Genomic DNA, 23,357 nt, shown 5'->3' with positions numbered 1-23,357 from the left:
ATAAGGTAGACACCCGCTTCGCTATACTAAGACCATTGTAACAGATTATTTGAGAGTAATATTAACGAGTTAGTTATATTTGGACACGGGAACGAAAGTAATGCCCCACAAGCTATAGAACGCTTGAGTCGCAGCCTTGTCTGACCGTCAGTTGAGCGCTAAACACAGCCCGACGCGGAAACGCTTCGTAGAGTCGCGAACACCCGGAGGAGCCATCAGGCTAACGACCGCCGCCAGCACTTTGCGTCCAATTGGGACGGTCGCCGGTAATTAGATACGGCTGCAGCCGCCGCTGTACCTCCCGCGTTGCGCCATTAGTCACCGAACTACCCACGGCGCAGCAGCTTCGTGCCTGGCAGGTAAATTACGACAAATTGCGGACACATCGCTAAAGAGGGAAGAATGAACAGTTTCTGATTAAACTAAAGCTAATTGCCATTACTCGTACTTCGAAACAAGTTCTTTTTCTGCCCAGTCTAAATAGAATGTTCCCAACTACTGTCGAATGACCAGCATCAGATGTAAATTTATTCTTAAATATAATGTTTCTTTCATCTTGTTCTGCTAGGTAGCAGAAAAAGTTTTATGGAGCAGAGATGGAATAAAGTGGGCGACTAAATTTCTGTTTCCAGTTCGTGAAAATGAATAAAGGAAACAAATTTCCTGAAGGAGTCTACGACCATTGTGGTTATTTTGTAAATGAAAGCGTCTAGATCGCTTCATGTATTACTTTATTTATAACGTCGTTCAGCTACTGCCATCGCCAGATTAAAACGTAGAACTTTTGAAACATCTCAGTGTGAAATCTAACTGTCGTCATCATTTTAATTAATCACCCAAACCAAAAATATGAACTACAGGGTGGTCCGTTTGAGATGTCAGAAAATGCTATATTTGTTAACTTAGTGTATATATCTCATTGCAATTTTTTGTAACGTACATGAAAATTGACAGGAATGGGGGAAAGAAATACAGTAGAAGAAGAATGGGTAGCTCTGAGGGATGAAGTAGTGAAGGCAGCAGAGGATCAAGTAGGTAAAAAGACGAGGGCTAATAGAAATCCTTGGGTAACAGAAGAAATATTGAATTTAATTGATGAAAGGAAAAAATTTAAAAATGCAGTAAATGAAGCAGGTAGAAAGGAATACAAACGTCTCAAAAATGAGATCGACAGGAAGTGCAAAATGGCTAAGCAGGCATGGCTAGAGGACAAATTTAAGGATGTAGAGGCTTGTCTCACTAGGGGTAAGATAAATACTGCCTACAGGAAAATTAAAGAGACCTTTGGAGAGAAGAGAAACGCTTGTATGAATATCAAGAGCTCAGATGGCAACCCAGTTCTAAGCAAAGAAGGGAAGGCAGAAAGGTGGATGGAGTATATAGAGGGTTTATACAAAGGCGATGTACTTGAGGACAATATTATGGAAATGGAAGAGGATGTAAATGAAGATGAAATGGGAGATAAGATACTGCGTGAAGAGTTTGACAGAGCACTGAAAGACCTGAGTCGAAACAAGGCCCCGGGAGTAGACAACATTCCATTAGAACTACTGATGGCCTTGGGAGAGCCAGTCATGACAAAACTCTACCATCTGGTGAGCGAGATGTATGAGACAGGCGAAATACCCACAGACTTCAAGAAGAATATAATAATTCCAATCCCAAAGAAAGCAGGTGTTGACAGATGTGAAAATTACCGAACTATCAGTTTAATAAATCACAGCTGCAAAATACTAACGCGAATTCTTTACAGACGAATGGAAAAACTGGTAGAAGCGGACCTCGGGGAAGATCAGTTTGGATTCCGTAGAAATGTTGGAACACGTGAGGCAATACTAACCTTACGACTTATCTTAGAAGAAAGATTAAGAAAAGGCAAACCTACGTTTCTAGCATTTGTAGACTTAGAGAAAGCTTTTGACAACGTTAACTGGAATACTCCCTTTCAAATTCTGAAGGTGGCAGGGGTAAAATACATGGAGCGAAAGGCTATTTACAATTTGTACAGAAACCAGATGGCAGTTATAAGAGTCGAGGGGCATGAAAGGGAAGCAGTGGTTGGGAAAGGAGTGAGACAGGGTTGTAGCCTCTCCCCGATATTATTCAATCTGTATGTTGAGCAAGCAGTAAAGGAAACGAAAGAAAAATTCGGAGTAGGTATTAAAATTCATGGAGAAGAAGTAAAAACTTTGAGGTTCGCCGATGACATTGTAATTCTGTCAGAGACAGCAAAAGACTTGGAAGAGCAGTTGAACGGAATGGACAGTGTCTTGAAAGGACGATATAAGATGAACATCAACAAAAGCAAAACGAGGATAATGGAATGTAGTCAAATTAAATCGGGTGATGCTGAGGGGATTAGATTAGGAAATAAGACACTTAAAGTAGTAAAGGAGTTTTGCTATTTGGGGAGCAAAATAACTGATGATGGTCGAAGTAGAGAGGATATAAAATGTAGACTGGCAATGGCAAGGAAATCGTTTCTGAAGAAGAGAAATTTGTTAACATCGAGTATAGATTTAAGTGTCAGGAAGTCGTTTCTGAAAGTATTTGTATGGAGTGTAGCCATGTATGGATGTGAAACATGGACGATAACCAATTTGGACAAGAAGAGAATAGAAGCTTTCGAAATGTGGTGCTACAGAAGTATGCTGAAGATAAGGTGGGTAGATCACGTAACTAATGAGGAGGTATTGAATAGGATTGGGGAGAAGAGAAGTTTGTGGCACAACTTGACTAGAAGAAGGGATCGGTTGGTAGGACATGTTTTGAGGCATCAAGGGATCACAAATTTAGCATTGGAGGGCAGCGTGGAGGGTAAAAATCGTAGAGGGAGACCAAGAGATCAATACACTAAGCAGATTCAGAAGGATGTAGGTAGCAGTAGGTACTGGGAGATGAAGAAGCTTGCACAGGATAGAGTAGCATGGAGAGCTGCATCAAACCAGTCTCAGGACTGAAGCCACAACAACAACAACATGAAAATGATGGGCGTTAACAGTGAGTGACCACGCTCCGGGAGGCAAGCCAGCATCGCGTAGTTCATAACACAAACACCAGATGTCAGAAACACATTGTACGTAGGTGGCACAAGTTAAGCACGTTCAGCGTGTCTCTGTTGTTACGCGAAAGTTGTCGTTACCATACAACAACGCGCTCAGGTTCAATGTGTCGTAGGGCATGCAAAGTTTTCGTGTGTCGTAGAGACCCAGACAGCTTTCAGACGACGTTACAACGTTATCGGCCTATTCTTTTTTGCGGAGGAGATTGTTCGTGTCGTCACTTACCTTGATATGATCGAGCAGTATGTGGTCCAAAAATTACAAGTGGGGTACTGGGCACCATTGTCAACAGGACGGCGCTGCACCGCGTTGGGCTGTCATAGTGCGGGAACAATTAAACCAGATATTCAGCGATCGTTGGTGCGACCGTGTGGGATCTACCCATGGCCTCCTAATAGCCCCGACCTAACGCCTACATATTTTTTTTGGTGAGCGTACGTCAAGTCAACAGTGTACATACAAAAACCACAGAATCAAGTCGACCTACGGAGGCAGATTACAGCTGCCTTTCAGCAATTCACTCCAAAAAAAGCTGTGCGCCATATGGCGCAACATAGACGCGACGTATGACACATACCACATTCTCAATCGCGGACACGTTGAGTGGTAATGGGCTGTGACAAACGGCAGACTCTCCTACACACGTATGTACCAATAAAGAGCAATGAAATTGCATAGTTTCTTGAATACAGTGTTTTACTTTCCTAACATCACGAACAGATCACCCCGTGTTTGTAACTGATTACAGTTGTTTTTGCGGCAAGCCCTAGTAAAGACGCATCTGACTATGGTTTATGTGGCGACGAGAGTTAACCTTCGCTAGCACAAAGGAAAACAGTGGTGAGAATTCTGGTGAATGTGCTGACCAGGGCAACAGTTGAACGACCTCTCTTTGAGGTAGGTCAGAACAGCACAGGCAACATGAGGTCTCGAGTTATCTTGTAGAAAGATAACGTCACAGCGACTTCAAAGATAATGCGCAGCCACCAGCCTTAACACGTCAGAAATGTAACGCCTACTGTCCAAACTACAGGATATGCGAACCGGGGGTGATCGTGTTGTACACGCAGTGGCACCTCATACCATCACACCAGCTCATGGGCCTGTAAGACGATCACGAATTCAATTTGGCAACTTTTATTCTCGTCAGAGCCTCCACACAAGGATGCGTCTAACATGACTCTCTATGCAGAACCGTCTGAAAAAACGACGTGGCGCCACTCCTGTGTCCTGCGTTCTTGGGTTTATAACTGTCCATACAGTACTCTCTCCTGTCACGTCAAGGGAACCGCAACAATGGTCGCCGCGCTACCAGCCGAGACGTCGCCATCATACCTGCTGGGAAAAAAAAAAAAAAAAAAAAAAAAAAAAAAAAAAAAAAAAAAACTTTATTGACACAGGTATGTGGCGTTCCTGTACGACATTTCACAGTCGAGCGAACAGTATTCTGTCCTCCTGGGCGCTAGTAACGCAGGGCTATATAGCTCTTGCATGGCGTTGAGTCTGATCCTCCTCAACACATAGATTTCATATCTGTGTGACAAACGAGGGAATCCGGGCAAAGTGAGAAGCAGTTTTCACAGACGCAGGTCTCGATCCTGCCGTTCTCGAATTCTGCCAGGCAACTAGAAATTTCTTATAGAGGCATAACACCGTCTTCTCACAAGCAGAGTACATGCAAATGTTAATCTCTCCTTATTTACAGAATTTGGATGGTGTTATTCCTTCCTTCTTTGAGTAGTTGTTCCAAAGGCCAATCATTGCCATATCTATGCATATAATACACTTCATGTTAGTTTAACGTTTGATGCCTGCTGTATTTACGACATTATAATTTTACCGCACAGTAATATTACCAACAGTGAGTTACGGTTTCGTAATTTACGTCATTTTCAAACGCTTACAGCGCGTACCTGTTAACAAGCAGTTACTGTTACAAATAAGTAGAAATAAATTTTAGAACAGTTAGTGAGGCATAGTTATGTCTTTTTAAAAAGTATTTCACCTGAGAATTTAGTAGTAGGAAAGTTAGTTCAAATATTGTATTTAAACAGTGATGTAGGTCGATTGACCGAATAGTGGCAGTTGATACCAACATGACAGTTCCCATTTATTACGCTCTCTCTTATGACCGAGCGAGGTGGCGCAGTGGTAAGACACTGGACTCGCATTCAGGAGGACGACGGTTCAATCCCGCGTCCGGCCATCCTGATTTAGGTTTTCCGTGATTTCCCTAAATCACTCCAGGCAAATGCCGGGATGGTTCCTCTGAAAGGGCACGGCCGACTTCCTTCCCCATCCTTCCCTAATCCGATGAGACCGATGACCACGCTGTCTGGTCTCCTTCCCCAAAACCAACCAACCAACCATCTCTCTTATGCTAGATGTTTTTCAGTAATTTACTGAGTATACCAAAACGTTCATCTCTTGGTCGATTCTGGCGTCGAAAAGTTCCAAATGCTATTACAGCTGTTCTAAAGATGTTCCGGTTTTGTGTTTCTTTTGCCTGTTCGTCTATTTCCCCTAGAGCTATTTTGATGTTCACGTAGGCATCAGGGTAATCTTTTTATCGGTTTAGAGTCAAAGATGCTGTAGATGCGTTTCGCTGATTTCGAGTCATTCGTTGTTATCTTATCGTGATATTTTAGACCCAAAAAAAAAAAAATGGTTCAAATGGCTCTGAGCACTATGGGACTCAACTGCTGTGGTCATCAGTCCCCTAGAACTTAGAACTACTTAAACCAAACTAACCTAAGGACATCACACACATCCATGCCCGAGGCAGGATTCGAACCTGCGACCGTAGCAGTCGCACGGTTCCGGACTGTTTTAGACCCAGTACAGCTTACAAGATCTTCCTCTCTTTTCATACTAAGAGGATAAGTCCCTCAGGTGCTCAGTCACGATATTCAGATTTCAAATATGATTAATTTTGCTATTATACATCCGAGATACCAGTACTCTTTCCACATAGATCTCGTACGCAGTTGTAGACTTTGTGAACATGTAAACCGCAAATAGTATGAATACTACTGATTCTGTAATCGATTTGGTTCAAAGATTTAATGATATTATTGTTTATGTATGTCCCTTTACTGGGCGTCTACATTTAACATTTCAGCCGCCTACGTTTCAGTCCTTTCCTGTACACCTAGCCAAGATTTCCTGCATTTAAGTCGGATGAGGCAGAGTTTTGTAGTCCCTTCTCCGGCCCCCATCCCAGACAACCAGTCATCTTCACTCATGCTCAGATCACAGGTACGACCACATCACCGCATTAACTGCGAAAAAAGTTTGTGCTACGACGCCAACGCACCCGTTCTTGCGACCCAATGCTTCCGCCATCCACGTCAGCTACCCCACGTCTGGAGTCGCATTGTCCGTCCTCCTGCCTATCTCGCTACGACGAAAGCGGGCCTCTGGCTGTTCCACTTACCTTCCCTGGCTGACATCTACACATATCTTTTCAACAGAAAATGTTCTAATAATTTGTATCTTTTCTGGCATACACGTGATGTACAGATCTTCATTGACTCCATTTACTTTACTTTTTAGTTTAGGTAATTTCTCTCCATTTTAATATGCCGAGTGAATCAAAAGTAACACTTAGTGGGTGTAATGTACACATCCAAAAAAGAGTAAAACGTTAAACAAAGTTTTGTTTGAAATTGCATTATTTTCGAGTTGTGCTGCGTTACGTCATTGTGATAGGCATCACACCACTCTGTATTGTTTGGTTCTTTCTGGGACATATTGACTAGGGTGTTATCTGTTGTAATCTATCGTGCTATTGTGCTATAGCAGAACCAGAAGTACTATGTAAATTCATTCTGTTGTAACCTCCCCATAGAAATGTTAAATGATAAACAAGAAAATGGAGCCAAATGTAACCTCCCAACAAAAATTAAGGAATGAAAATCGACCTAAATAATGAACCATGAACGAAATGTAACCTCCTAACAGAAATAGTAATATCTGGTAAATTTTATAAGGACAGCAGCGCTGACCTTCGGCCCTGTATTCTGAATAACAAAAGCAAAATTCTTACCTCAATAAAAACTGCAACTATATCTGCTCTTATTTATCGACACAGCTTCGTGCAATGCTGGCGTATATATGTATGTATATATTTTTTTGATTCTTGGAAGGAATGCATAGGAAATATTCTTTAAATTGAAATGAATGCTTTTTCTTCAAAAGAGTGGAAAAATTCTTTAAATTAAAATGAATACTTTTCTTTAAAAGAGTTACTTTATAAAAATTATTATTAGGGCATTTTTTCTGAACAAATTAAATTACAATTAACATACATTATTAAATATGCGCAATGCTGCTTCTTTACCTTCTACAACAATACTCATCCTCCAGAGTCCTGACCAGAGTCGCGACCAGAGCACACAGCCGACGCATGCCGACTGCCTACTACCGTATCCGACTGACTACTACTGCCGACTGGCGCAGACAAGCGCAGACTGACTTCTACTGTCGACTCGCGCAGACTAGCGCAGACACGCGACAAGCAACAACTAACAATAAACTACTCTCTGGTCAGAGATTCTGTCATGCATCGCCCATCGCCGGCGAAGCATACACCTTACATAACCCTCCACTGGGGGGGCAAAAATTTGGCAGCGATGGTGAGTCAATTGGACTTGCCATGAGCAACAAATTTTTCTTAATTAATTAACTTTACAATAACAGAATATTTACAGATATATAAGTGCAGAACATGAAATAAAATATAGTGCACACGCACTGAGTACAGAACATATCAGGCAATGACAAAATGTATACACAATGAGTACAAAACATATTACCAAAATGACGAAAGTGCACACGCACTGTAGTACAAAACATATCTGGGAATCACAAAATGTATACGTAAGGAGTACAGATGGCATAAAGTGCACACGCACTGTAAAACTCTCTAATATTTTTACAACAAATAAACCTAATTAGTACAAATCATATTGACAAATGACAATAGTGCACACGCACTGAAGTAGTGAACATATCAGGAAATCACAAATGTATAGGCAACGAGTACAAATCATATTGAGAAATGACAAAAGTGCACACGCACTGTAAAACTCTCTAATATTTTTTTACAACAAATAAACATATTAAGGAGTGAAATAAAGTGCACATGCGCTATAGAAGTCTTTAGTATTTTTAGGACAACTGATCTTGTTAACAAATGAAAGGAAGTGCACACACACTGTATATGCCTTTATCATTTTACAAGATTTAGGAAAGGAATGGGAAGGATTGCGTCATGGTTGTAGCACTTTAGGTTGCACGCAGCTGCACTGAAAGTCCATATCTTTCTACAGAAGCACAACACCATGTGAGAGAATCTGAAGCTCTTTTCCTTGAAGCATTAATCAGTGTAGCCAAGACACTGAAATGTCGTAATAATATCCCATGCTATCATTTTGGTGGTACACTAGGTACACCAAACAGTGGGACCATAATAACATCTCCATCGCTCAAGGTGGTGGACAGCATGTCGTGTCAACACCATGTTCTTGTAAAGTAGACCAACGTAGAATTAGTGCAAAAACCAAATATAGTGCTCCATGATCATGAGGATAGACAGGACAAATGAATATTGCAGTAATTTCTGGTAATTAGGTCAGAAGGTGAAGGACATTAAGTCACATAGTAGTCTTCATTGAGAATTACACTAGTCTAACAACTGATTTGAGTAATTGGTGGCACCCATCGCCCAGTTACTGAAAATTTCTGTACCATGTATGAAGTATTACAGAATAATGTTCATAAATCGTTTGTTTACAGAGAACATTTGCACTCATTGGCCAGTTACAAACCATCAGAAGTCATCATTGAAAACAGGAGCTAATGAATGGCATAGTATTAGCATAATTCACTTAGTTATAGTAATCATTGGCACTCATTGGTCAGTTACAAAACATCAGAAGTCATAATTGAAGACAGGAGCTAATGAATGGCATAGTATTAACATAATTCAGTTAATTATAGTAGTCATTGGCACTCATTGGCCATCTTATTACAATAATCAGTGGCATTCATTGGCCAGTTACAAAGCATTTTTTTTTGTATTCTTCAGAAGTTATTATTCAAAATGATTTAATTATTGGCATAGCATTTATACATAATTAGTCTAATTATAGTAACCATTGGCATCATATGTCATCTTATTACAATAAACAGTGCCATTCATTGGACAGTTACAAACCATTTTTTTTGTATTATTCAGAAGTCATTATTGAAGTGACATATTATTCAGAGCTGATCAGTATTATTCAGAACTCTCTTAAACTAGTAGCATTATTTGGGACTGTTAATTACTTTGTTTGCTTTTGAGTTATTGCTGCAAATGAAGATGTGTAACGTCTTTCGTCATGAGTCAGCTGTAGCAAGGTTATGAAACAAAGGCAGTATATGTTATCACATTCATAAATGATAGACACAACTGGGTAAAAAAAATGCAAGTACTAGAACAGGTTTAATAAGTAACAGGTTTAGTAAGTATCATGAAAAGCTTCTCCTGGAAAAAATACAAAATGGATTATTGAGCTGAAAGAAGAAAGGCATATTATGCTGAAAAGTAGTGAACTTCGAATTAACAGGTAGTGAAATGTGTATAAAAATAAATATGTTCTCTAGCTGTCCTTTCCAAAACCTTCAGTCATCATACCATACGATATAACACATACTGTCAAAATGAACTGCAACAAATACTTAAATAACTACATAGCATCTCTTAACTAACAGCAAATATATAAACTTTATCATTATTTTCATCTGCAAAGAAAAAACATCATTATCCATATTAGCATATTTTTCATCATTATTCATCATTATCCATATCATCATAACTCCATTATTATCATCACCTGTAAAGAAAAACTTCATTATCCATATTAGCACATTCTTCATCATTATTCATCACCATTCATTATCATCTGCATCACTAAAACTAAGATGTGTAGTTCAGTCTGACAGCCTGCATCAATCGCCTCGTATTCTGAAAGAAAAAAATAGTTAAGACTGCTATTCTACGATGTGTATAGTATATTTTTGTTAATGCTTGTCAATTCTGATCCATTTACTCTTCATCACGAGGTATTGCATCCTCTTTCGTTCATTCCGAAGGTGAAATTCCCATTTCTGTTTAATTTATTTCGTTTACACGTTATTTCTTTCTGAAAATGATGAACAAAGATTAATGTCTTGCATTTAATTCATATACCCATTAGATAAAAACTGGTTTATAGTAACATAATTGAGCATACAGCATAGCATGACAGAAAACGTAATATGTCAAAAACATCGACAGTGTTCAGAAGCAAAAATGTGCGCAGTGTATCACAATGTAGCAGCCAAAAAAAAAGTAAAGTAGTCACGATGTTTAGCTATCATAAGGCAAAATGTTAAAGTCAACTGGTGTTTGTTATATCTTAAATATTTCATAGTACATACAAACAAAACAGTAAAACAATCATACATACATAAAAAATGGAAAATGAACACAGTCTGATGTGTAACGACAAGAAGAGCGACCTGCTAACCTTACCTTGCCGGGCACTTGCCAAGAAAAAATACGATAATCAACAGTAAGTCGTCACATAAATATAATTGCATAAGTGGTCATAAAATGTGTAAGTTCATCTAGAAAAATATGCACGGTCTGATGTGTAACGACAAGAAGAGCGACCTGCTAACCTTACCTTGCCGGACACTTGCCAAGAAAAATACGACAATCATCAGTAGGTGTTCATGTGAATATAATTGCATAAGCGGTCATAAAAAAAATTAGGAAATGATATTACAGTGTGATAAATCATAAAGTATTTTCATTCAATAAAAGGTTTGACGTTCGACACGTGGTGGTTCCCTTTGGTTTCTCTGGTTCTCAAAGTTTCGACGTGTACTACATTGGGGTGAGGAATGCTGCGAATCCGATGTGGACCTGCGTATAGAAGCTCAAATTTACTACATCTACTCTTTCCTTTGTTGGATAAATAGTGTGTACGTACTAATATCTTCTGTCCAATGTGAAATTCACGGCGTGTACAAACCTGTTTTTGCTGTCTTCTCCGGCGCTCTGCGGCACGTTTGATGTTGTTCAGCGCAATGTCAATTATTTCATGGTGTCGTAGTCGACGAGATGTAGGAAATGTTACTAATTCTTTAATTTTGTTAGGTGGTTCAACATTTTTCACTATAACAGACGGAAATAGCATAGTAGATTCATTCGGTATGGAATTAATTACATCTTGGAATGAGAGTATGTGTGTGTCCCAATCAATATGTTTTTTATGGCAGTAAATTCTACACAGTTTACCAATTTCTTTCATTAATCGTTCACAAGAGTTCGAAGAAGCATGGTACCTGGATATATAGACCGGAGAAATGTTTCTAGCTCGTAACATACGTGTCCATATAGCAGATCGAAACTGTGGTCCATTGTCGGAAATTACTTTCAACACATGCCCTACATGAAATAAAAAATGTTTTACAACTGCTTTCGAAACAGTTTTCTCAGTAGCTTTGCGTAACGGAGTGAAGGTAACAAATTTTGAAGTGAGTTCAACAGCGACAAAGATGTAGCAAAAACCTCTATTAGTTCTGGGAATCGGACCAAAAATGTCTACAGCGGCCATGTGTCTCAATTTAACAGGTACAATAGAATGTAATGGAGGAATATGTGAAGTCGTATCTCATTTAACTTTCTGGCAGATTTTACATGACGCTAAAACTCGTCGTATACGTTTCTCCATGTTGGTAAAATAACAGTTCTGTCTCAGTATAAGAAAACATTTTCTAGCTCCGTAATGTGCGTAACTTAAATGAGTATACCAGATTAATTTATTAACAAGTTCGTCAGGAATGCATAATAACCAATTGTTGCTGTCAGGATGAGAGCGGCGAAACAGAATGTCATTGCGTACAGTGTAATGGTTTCTAATGGTAACATTATTCCTATCTTGCCAAAGGTGTTTGATTTCTTTCCATACGTTGTCTTTACTCTGCTCTTGTGCTATGTCTTGTAATGACGACGAAATGAAATTTTCAAATGCAACTTGTTGGATGTACATGACGCTGAAATTTGCTTTGCAGAAGTTGGTTGCGATGTCTTGCTGATTGTTGCTGAGAGAACGAGATAGTGCGTCTGCTACAATATTTTGTGTGCCGGGAATGTGAACAATTGTAAAATTAAATTCCTGTAGATAAAGTTTCCATCTACTTAATCTGTCGTGTGTAAATTTAGCCGAAAGTAAAAACTGTATCGCTCTATGATCTGTGTAAACGGTAGTGTGTCTCCATAAAGAAAATGCCTAAATCTGGTAAAAGCCCATACAACACATAATGTTCCAAGTTCTGTAACAGAATAATTTCGTTCAGCAGGTGACAGAATGCGACTTGCAAAAGCGATGTTTTTAATTACTGTACAACCATCTTCTTCAATTTCCTGAAAAATGTGTACGCCTAAAGCGGTGTTAGAACTGTCGGTGGCAATGGAAAAATTTCTAGTAAGATCTGGGTGCGATAAAAGTGGTGCATTCAACAAGGCTTCTTTCAGGTTCACAAATTCAGAATGTGCTTGCCTATCCCAAGACCAAATAGTGTTTTTACCTGTCAATTGACATAATCTAGGGGTGTCTAAAGCAGAATAATGAATAAATTTACGAAAAAAGTTAATTAAACCCAAAAAACTGCGTAGTTGTTTCTTCGTCGTAGGAACAGTAATGTCACGTAAAGCTTGAAGTTTTTTCCGGGTCAGGCGCAATGCCTTCTGCTGAAATTACATGTCCAAGAAATTTTATAGAAGTTTTACGAAAGTGCGATTTACTGAGATTAACTGTGAGTCCTTGTGCACGAAAAGTTTGCAACAGTTGTTCAAGAATCAAATTGTGTTCAGACCAGTTAGCTTCTGCAATAAGAATGTCGTCTACGTACGTTGTGATTCTATCTTTAAGTTCTGTCGGAAGTATTGTATTCAAACCGCGAATAAAAGCTGCTGAAGAAATTGTTAAACCGAACGGTAATTTACAAAATTGATAACAGTCACCAAAACAGAGAAATGCTGTGTACTTTCTGCAGTTCGGATGGAGCAGAATTTGCCAAAATACCGATTTCAAATCTAATGTGGAATAAATAGCAGTACCATGAAATTTCTGTAGAAGTTCTTCTAGTGTCTGTGGGCGATCTGTTTCATTAATAATAATGTCATTGATGTGACGCGAATCAAGTACGAGGCGAAGTGAACCATCCTTTTTCTTAACAATATGGAGCGGGTTTATGTACGGACTAACTGCCGGTTCAATAATTCCCTGATCAAGCATAGCTTGCATTTCTTTCTTAACTTGTTCTCTGTGACTATATGGAATGGGATAATGCTTGGCTTTAAATGTGTCATGCTGTTTAACTTGAAATTCATACATGAAACCGGACATAGTACCAGGAACGTTGTCAAAAACTGGAGCTTGCCGTAAAAGAATTTTGTGTAGTTGCGTGCGTTCGTCGTCTGTATTTGCACTGCTCTGTTTAACTTTATCAGAAATCGTCTGTATAACGTCATACTCTGCTTCGTCTGGAGTATTATAGTTGTGTACGTTCGTATCTGTGAACAATGTGGGATTACAGTCTATGTTACGTGATGCGGAAATGACCTCTGTACGATTAATTGTTTGTTCTTCCGCAGATTAAGAGTGCTGAAATTCTAAAGTTAGTTGTACATTTTCATCCTTCAACATTAAATATGAATTTTGAAAATCAATAGTTGCGTCGTGTTGTACCAGAAAATTCGTACCTAAAATAACGTCTGTTGTCAATAACGGAACAATCCAAAAATTTGAGTGAAACGTATGACCTGCAATACAAAATGATAAATGTGTCTGTAATTTTACATCTACTCCTTTACTAGATACTGCTCCTTTCACTTTTGTTTTGCCTAATGGTAACGTAGGATAGGTATTCTCTTTGTTACACTCGTTGAAAGTTTCTTCATTTACAACTGACATAGGTGATCCAGAATCGATTACTGCTGAAAATTTCGATGATCCAATTTTAACTTCGATGACAGGGTGTGAAATGGTTTTTTGAACAACTGGTCTTTCCTGCAAAAGAGTGTCTCGTATGTCGTCAAAAGTAATAACATTTTCATGAACAACATTCTGCATGTCAAAAGTAGTGCTTGTGTTGCTGGAAGATGTGACCTGTACAGTATCTAGTCCAATTCTATCTGGCGTGTTATTATTTTCAGGAGGATGCTGTGGCATTTCAACTATTTGTACTGTTCTGTTATTTCTTCCTGAAGTATTGCGTTCTGGATGATACCTACTGTCTGGTTCATTCATGATAATATGTTGTTGCGGATGATTTTGCTGCTGATAAGATCGACTGTTATTAAATGTACGCTGAAAATTGTGCTCATTATTTTTACGTCTATCGTGATAGTCATTTCTATACGGCGCATTGCGATAGGAATTGAAATAGTGTGTTTTCTGTACGTACTGATTCCCTTGTTTCTGTGCGTTACTATTTGTTGGGGGCGACGCTATACGCGTACGCGGCGAAACATTAGAGCTTGGTTGACCTTGTGCACTACATTGTTGGTTAGGTATACTAACCGGTTGGTTTTGTTGCTGTTGTTGAGAAAAACGTCTATTGTTACCAAAATGTGGTTCCTCTTGCTAATAATTTTGACGATACTGATAATTAAAATTTTGTCTGTTATTAAAGTTCTGGTAGTTTTCGTTCCTGAAGCGTCTATTGGCTTTACTATTGAAATTGCGTGGCTGATCGTAATTGCTGTATGTTTGTTGACCTTAGTTATTATATGAAAAATTTTTGTTTATAAAGGAATAATCCGATTGTTGCAGTTCCAAAAGCTGTAACAGATCTCTGAATGCCGAAATATTTTCTTTTTGCTGGCCCGTTAAAAGTGACACTCTTAATGACCGTGGTAATCTAGAAATACATAATTGAATAAGTGCAGATTCACTGTATGGTTCACTTAAGTACTGGTTTTGTTGGACCATGTGTTCAAAAAATTGTGTGACACTGGGAAAATTTGAGTTCTCATAAACCGGTAAACTAATTAGTTGATCTTTAATTCCGCGCTGTGTCGTCTTCGACCAGTACGCTAACAGAAAAGCATTCTGAAATTCTTCTACCGAGTAGCATTGTCTCGCAATCGGTCTCATACGAGTTGCCGGTTCGCCTTCCAAAAAACTGCAAATAAATTCAAGTTTGTGCGTTACAGGCAAAGTCGGTGGAAAAGCAAAGCTAAATTGTTGTATCCAATCCAAGGGGTGAATCTGTGTTCTGTCATTTTTAAATACTTTAAATTTTCTCACTGATAGAAAATGTTTGTAATCAAAATTATCGTCTCTGTATGTCTGAACGGGTTCACGATTGTATGAGAATCTATTTGTCTGTGACTGTTCGGAATCTAAGTCACGTACTCTCTGTAAATTACCCAAATTATACTGACTGTGTAAGTGTGACAAATGATCGGAATGTGCCGTATGCTGTGACGTGTTATTAACTGAAACATTTTTCATCTCTGTCACTTCTTGCTGTAAAGTTGACAATTTTCTACGTAATGTATTATTAGACGAATCTATCTCACTGATTGTCTGCTGTAAATTTTGGAATTCAGGTGTTTGATTAAACGAAATCGGTGAAGTATCGTCTGACTTGCTGTCATTATTACTTTCAATAACGTCAATACGACTGGCCAGTTCATCATATTTTTCAGTCAGTATTTTTACCTGATCATCGTTTTCAGTGTCAGAAGCATTAATTTGTTTTTGTATTTTACGTGTGGTTTCGTTCAATTTTTTAACGTCAGCTTTGATGTCATCGGCATCCTGTGTTAGTTCTAATTGTTCGAGTCTGTCTGTCACTGTCTGAAAGTCTACTGTGTGTGTATCTGTTTTTGATTTAAGATCAGAAATTTCATCACGCAATTCGGTGTTCAACTGTTTGATAGTGTTAATTTCGTCTGATACTGTAGCAATATTGTTGTCTACGTATGAGTTTGCTTTCGCAAACAATTTACGTTTATCTTCCTGTCTTTGTGCGGTAATTGTTTCCATGACTTGTCGTTTTACTTTATTTTGTTCCTGTATAAATTTATGGAAACGCGTTTCACTGTTTTGTAGGTGCTGATTAAAATGTTCGTCAATTTGACTGTTCTGTTGGTCGAATTTCGCATCTACTTTTGCATCCAGTGTGCGCGAAAGTTCTGCTCGTCGTGTAACTGTTTGCTTTTTCAGAGCATTGTTTACCGACTGCACTAATTTCGTCTCTAAGTGATTCTGTTGCAGCTGTTTGCATATCCCTTAATTCTTGAGCAACAGATCTAATTTCTTCACTACTTTTCCTAGCGCAAGCCTCAATTTCCACACGTAATTGTTCTTTAGTATCATGACATTGCACGGCAACACTGTAATCTGTTCACTAAGTTGTCTGGAATTGTTGTCTAATTTTTCATTAAGTTGTTTGTGATTGTTCTCTTGTCTTTCATTCTGTTGTATGGAATTTTCGTTAAGTTGTTGTTTGAAATTTTCACTAAGTTGTTGTTTGAGATTTTCACTAAATTGTTTGAGATTGTTCTCTTGTCTTACATTCTGTTGTAGCAATATTGCCATAATTTGATCCAACCCAATATTACCTACTCTATTCTCTGTGCTGTTTGATGGCGTACCTGCAATTGTCACGTTTTGTGTAACCATTTGGTTATTGTGTGATTCTTGAAAATGTTTGCTAATCAGATGTGCACTGTTAGTCACTACACCGGAATTAAATAAATTTGTCGTACTCTGATTACACTGTTCATTTTCATTAGAAAAATTTGTCTGTTCGTCACGTAAATCCTGCAAACCGGGTGTGTCAAGCTGGGCAGCGCTCATTGCAAATGAACGTCCCGCGTCATCAATTGTCGTTAAATTAACAGAGGACACAATTGAATTTATTTGTTCATCATTATGATCAAAATCATTATGAATAATCCGCACACTCTGATTATCTGTAAATAAAGGACTGTCATTAAGACACTGAGTGTCGCAAGTACTATCGGTCACGTTATTTGAGTCGGCCATTTCACTCATTGTACATCGCGATGTACTGTTAACAGTTTTTCGCGGCATTTTTCACAAATCAAAATTATTCACAAATGAAACAAACACAATGCAAAAATGCAACAAACACAAATACAACAAAGAGCAAAAAATTGCCGATGATCTGTGAAAGAAAGAGCGACCAATTAGTAAATGCGTTGCGCCAGATGCAAACTACATTTAAGTAAATAAGAGCAGATATATGACTACTTCTCAGAAGATTCCCAAAGAAATACGATCCTGGCCGGATGTCGCCAAGTGTAGCCTCTCCGCAAAAATTTGATAAATGAAAATAATGAAAATGGAGCCAAATGTAACCTCCAAACAAAAATTAAGGAATGAAAATCGACCTAAATAATGAACCATGAACGAAATGTAACCTCCTAACAGAAATAATAATATCTGGTAAATTTTACAAGGACAGCAGCGCTGACCTTCGGCCCTGTATTCTGAATAACAAAAGCAAAATTCTTACCTCAATAAAAACTGCAACTATATCTGCTCTTATTTATCGACACAGCTTCGTGCAATGCTGGCGTATATTTTTTTTTTAATTCTTGGAAGGAATGCATATGAAATATTCTTTAAATTGGAATGAATGCTTTTTCTTCAAAAGAGTGGAAAAATTCTTTAAATTGAAATGAATACTTTTCTTTAAAAGAGTTACTTTATAAAAATTATTATTGGGGCATTTTTTCTGAACAACTTAAATTACAATTAACATACATTATTAAATATGCGCAATGCTGCTTCTTTACCTTCTACAACAATACTCATCCTCCAGAGTCCTGACCAGAGTCGCGACCAGAGCACACAGCCGACGCATGCCGACTCCCTACTACCGTATCCGACTGACTACTACTGCCGACTCGCGCAGACAAGCACAGACTGACTTCTACTGTCGACTCGCGAAGACTAGCGCAGACACGCGACAAGCAACAACTAACAATAAACTGCTCTCTGGTCAGAGATTCTATCATGCCTCGCCCATCGCCGGCGAAGCATACACCTTACACTGTCAGTAGTTTATAGACTGCAGTCGTTGTGTACGGTACTCGGACGGTGAATATGCTGACATGCACTTCCTTCGCGGCGCAACAGAAGGCAGTGTAGAAGTAGAAAGACGACGATATATGGAAATCTTTCCAAACGGAAGAGTACCAAACAATCAGACTTTGACTGGCATGTACAGGCGTTTAAGGGAGTATAGCATTCATGTTGCTCCACTGTTAGGTCAAACTAATTTGAGTGGAGTGGGTTCTGTAATTGGTAGATGAAGATCCAACCATATGCACCCGCACCATTGTAGGGGTTTCACAATCAACTACATGGCGCCTGCTTTGGCGACAGCAATTCCACCCATTTTACCTGAAGAAGGCGCAGGAGCGTATTTACCCGTGTGGCTATCGTGAGAGCTCTTAACATGCACGTGAGTGTGTATGATAACCCTCGCATAACTACACTACGAGAATATCAACGTATTTCTGCAGTGAACATTTGATGTGGTATAACAGACAATTAGTTACTCGGCGCACATGTTCTTCTACAGAGCCTGACAGGCAGAGTGTACCGACAGTTTCTGGAACATGAACTGGTTGGTCTGCTTTATAATGTCCCACTCGCTATACAGAAACTACTTATGGTTTATGTAAGACGGTGACGCTGCCCATTTCAGTCGGGAGGCAAGAGAGTATCTAACTGTCGTTTATCCAAATAAGCGGATAAGTCGTGCTGGACAAATTGCTTGGCCGGCCAGATCTCCGGATCTTAAATCCTTGGACTCCTGTCTTTGGGGTCGTCTCAAGGAGCTAACGTATAGTGTTGCAATGAGAAAGAAGCGTAGCTACAACAGCAAATTGAAAATGGCTGTGCAACTGTGCACAATGAGATGAACGAAGCCTGCTACATTACGAGAGCAGTAACACGTCGAACACGTCACGTTTTTCGTCTGTGTGGACATCCTTTTGAACATATTCTGCGGCAAATGTACAGTACGTAGTTATATTAAATTTCGGATCCTTTCGCGTTGTTGTTCTTCAGAGAATGTATTTAGTGTTGTTTGTATTGCACTTGTGGTCTCTACTCTACTGCATAACTCTGAAATAAAGTAATTTCAGACAAAAGTTTACTTAACATTTAAATCTCCTTTAGATGCACACGTTACGTCCACAGTTACTTTGGAATCGCCCTGTGTATGACATTTTTATTTCAAAAGTTCAAATCGGTCTTCTCACTGTCTCCACCAACCAGCAGGTTCCCTGAAACATTTCCTTTTTTGGTCATCCAATAGACGACACTACACTGTGCCACATCAATGCGCAGCATTTCGCCATCAAAGATTAATAAGCAAAGAAAATTTTTTTCATTGAATGAAACATTACGCGCTCCGGCAAGATTATCGGGTGTTATGATTTTAATACAAGACGGGAGCGTATATTCGCCTCGACTATTTTTTTTTTTTTTCGCACATGACGGGGCAATTTATTTTTACCGATTTTTTTATCATCGATATCCATAACTTGTTTACCAACATTTATCAGCCAATCTGAAGATGCCTCGAATTAGGTGAAACGCGAGTCATTGATAAATAAATAAACATTAATTTCAACGTCACAACCAACACCGTTTTCTTCTCCTCGTGATCCAAAACTGTTCCTTAGAATTTTTATTCCATACTTGAACTGGTGATCTAGGTTAATATACATGAACACAAACTCCGTCGACAATGTTTCTTGTGCTCTTTAGGGATATTACCTAAGGGATGATCAAAATGTTTCCGTTTAAGGACGTTCTTACAGCGTATGTGCAACGCAGCGAGACTCCGATGCGGGTATATAAGCACCGACAGGTAGGCAAGGGGGTAGTGTGGCGCCGGCCGCGGTGGTCTAGCGGTTCTAGGCGCTCAGTCGGGAACCGCACGACTGCTACGGTCGCAGGTTCGAATCCTGCCTCGGGCACGGGCGTGTGTGGAGTCTTTATGTTAGTTAGGTTTAAGTAGTTCTGAGTTCTAGGGGACTGATGACCACAGATGTTAAGTCCCATAGTGCTCAGAGCTATTTGGTAGTGTGGCCTTCGAACGTTAACTTTTCGCTCGCCCCTTATACTTTAGTATGCAGTGGTCTCCGATGCATAGTTATAGAATTTCTGAATTTCGTCTGATTTCTTACCTTCACTTAACTTGTTAGTATATTGTACTGAACGTACTGCACGACATTATAAATGTCGACGGAATACGCCGTATGTCCAGCCTGGAAATTAACTTGTTCGATTCACTCACAGAGCTTGTTGTTGATAACGGTAATGATCCCTTTATTCTTCGCCATCAACTGAGTTAGAGTTTACGATGTATAGAAATGTAAATTTTGTCAACAACTTGATAGTTTACTGACACGAAAATTATAACTCCTTCTTCGTATTCTTCTTGCTGTAAGTGTTAGGCATTTGGCTGTCATGTCTTCTTACTGTATGTGGTTAGCTTCTATTTATTTCTCCGCCTCTTTCCTAATCTGCCTATTGATGTTTTCCCTATGGCCGATAATTCATTATTATTTTGGGCATTCTATTGTCATTTATTCTTTTGACGTGGTCTCTCCATTATATCTATATCCCTTGTTCTGTTCAGTTATGCTTGTAAGTGCTAAGCCTTCTCTAATTATTGTATCCCTTATCATATCTGATACTACTCTTCTCAAAAACCATGTTTCCGCAGCTTCTATTTCCGATAATTTCTAGCTGCTATTGGCTAGGTCTCAATGTCGAAAAGTATAGACGCGACTGGCACTGTTTTGTAGGACTTTATTAAGGTTCATTTCCTCACCTTGTTATTTAGAGTTTTGTATATGATCCCTTTAATGTAACTGAACCTTTCATTTCTTTCGGTGTACCTTTATCATTTGCGAAGGAATTGTAATTCATAGTAATATAGTATTTCCAGCCACATTGTTAGACTCCTAAAGCAATGAATGTATCGAAAAAATAGTTCAGTTGTCTCCAACTTTATAGAAGTATGAATGTGTGCGATGTGAATTACATGTGTGTCTGATTATCCGGGCACAAATCGTTGTTTGATACGTTTAAGTGCTTTTCTTAGTTTCTTCACGTGTGGATCCACAGCTTAACGTAATTCCTGCATGATGACACCATTTTAAATATTCACCGTAGGCTATCACATTCTTCATACAAGATGACCTTAACTGCATCGTGTATTACCTTATATTACTGGATAGTTTCGTCATGTGGCCATTTTCGAATGCAGTTGTTTCCGTTCTAAGTTTGTTGTATTTAAAAACTATTTACAACTTTAAGGACGTAGCGCTAGATAGTATTTAAATCTGACGCACTTATCACCCACACAACTGCATTCGAAAATGACTGCAGACCACTACCGGTCAGTAAAGTAAGATAATACACGATGCAACAATGCCATCCTGTATAAAGAATATGACAGCCTACGGTGAATATATAAAATGGTTTTATCATTTAGGACCTATTCTTAGTGATAGAATAAATTTCAATGATTTTTTTTTTTTTTTGTATTTTTAAAATCACTTATAGAATCAGATTCAAGAACTTCACTGTATGACTCATCAATCATGAAGAAAAGAAATAATAAATACATTTATACTGAAACTTTCCTGGCAGATTAAAACTGTGTGCCGGACCGAGGCTCGAACTCGGGACCTTTGCGTTTCGCGGGCAAATGCTCTACCATCTGAGCTACCCAAGCACGGTTCACGCCCCGTCCTCACAGCTTTACTTCCGCCAGTACCTCGTCTCCTACTTTCCAAACTTGGTGAGTCGTGCTTGGTTAGGTCAGACGGTAGATCACTTGCCCACGAAAGGCATGCGGTAGCGTTCTCGCTTCCCACGCCCGGGTTTCCGGGTTCGATTCCCGGCGGGGTCAGGGATTTTCTCTGCCTCGTGATGACTGGGTGTTGTGTGCTGTCCTTAGGTTAGTTAGGTTTAAGTAGTTCTAAGATCTAGGGGACTGATGACCATAGATGTTAAGTCCCATAGTGCTCAGAGCCATTTGAACCATTTGAACCCACGAAAGGCAAAGGTCCCGAGTTGGAGTCTCGGTCCGGCACACAGTTTTAATCTGCCAGGAAAGTTCCATAACAGCGCACACTCCGCTGTAGAGTGAAAATCTCATTCTGGAAACATCCCCCAGGCTGTGGCTAAGACATGTCTCCGCAATGTCCTTTCTTTCAGGAGTGCTAGTTCTGCTAGGTTCGGAGAAGAGCTTCTGTGAAGTTTGGAAAGTAGGATACGAGGTACTGGCGGAAGTAAAGCTGTGAGGTCGCGGCGTGACTCGTGCTTGGGTAGCTCAGATGGTAGAGCACTTGCCCGCGAAAAGCAAAGGTCCCAAGTTGGAGTCTCGGTCCGGCACACAGTTTTCATCTGCCAGGAAAGTTTCATAACAGCGCACACTCCGCTGCAGAGTGAAATCTCATTCTGGAAACATTTATACTGCACAGACTCTGTGTAACGTCCCCTTAGAAAAAATAATGAATTACTGTGCTGATAAACATCTTACATTATTTGATTTTCAAACAACTAAGCAGAACTGAACGTTCTCAGACATTTCGCTCTTTACCTATTCTGATCAACACTAAACTGACACACAATATTTTTTAGCCCAACGCAATCTGACTTTCAATAATCCCTACAAAAGAATGGCCCTAACTAACATTAACCTATACCTTTCATGTATCACTTACAAAAATCTTCGTTACTCGAACTACTGCAATACAGCGTGCGCCAATACTGCCAGCTGAATAAAAGATTCTAACTACTGAAGGCACTAACTACTGATAGGCATAGTTAGCAAATGAAAGATTTTGATAGAGAACAAACAATGTATTTACCTTAAAAGTGTTCAAAAGCCATAATATATATAGCAGATCGTGGCATCCAGTCTTACAAATTTACTGTCTCTGATGGACACAAGTCCATATCATTCGCTGTCAAAACTCCGCCATTTCTCTCCCCACATCCACCACTGCTGGCGGCTCACCTCCAACTGCGCAACGCTACACGCTGTTAACAGCCAACTGCCCAACACTACAATAGAAAATTCCAACAATGCCACTCAGCCACAGACTGCACACAGCACAGCCAGTGATTTTCATACAGAGCGCTACGTGCGCTACGTGGCGGTGGCGTTACCAATATAAGA

General features: G+C 39.3%; 1 protein-coding gene across 2 annotated transcripts in view; it reads left to right on the top strand.

The window, feature by feature from the left end:
• Nucleotides 1-23,357, top strand: part of LOC126236753 (myosin-6) — a 300,874-nt gene that overhangs the window by 235,232 nt on the left and 42,285 nt on the right. The gene's annotated exons all lie outside the window — the stretch shown is intronic.

This window comes from Schistocerca nitens, chromosome 2 (assembly GCF_023898315.1).
Source record: "Schistocerca nitens isolate TAMUIC-IGC-003100 chromosome 2, iqSchNite1.1, whole genome shotgun sequence".
Lineage (NCBI taxonomy): Eukaryota > Metazoa > Arthropoda > Insecta > Orthoptera > Acrididae > Schistocerca > Schistocerca nitens.
This window is presented reverse-complemented; position numbering and strand designations above follow the sequence as displayed.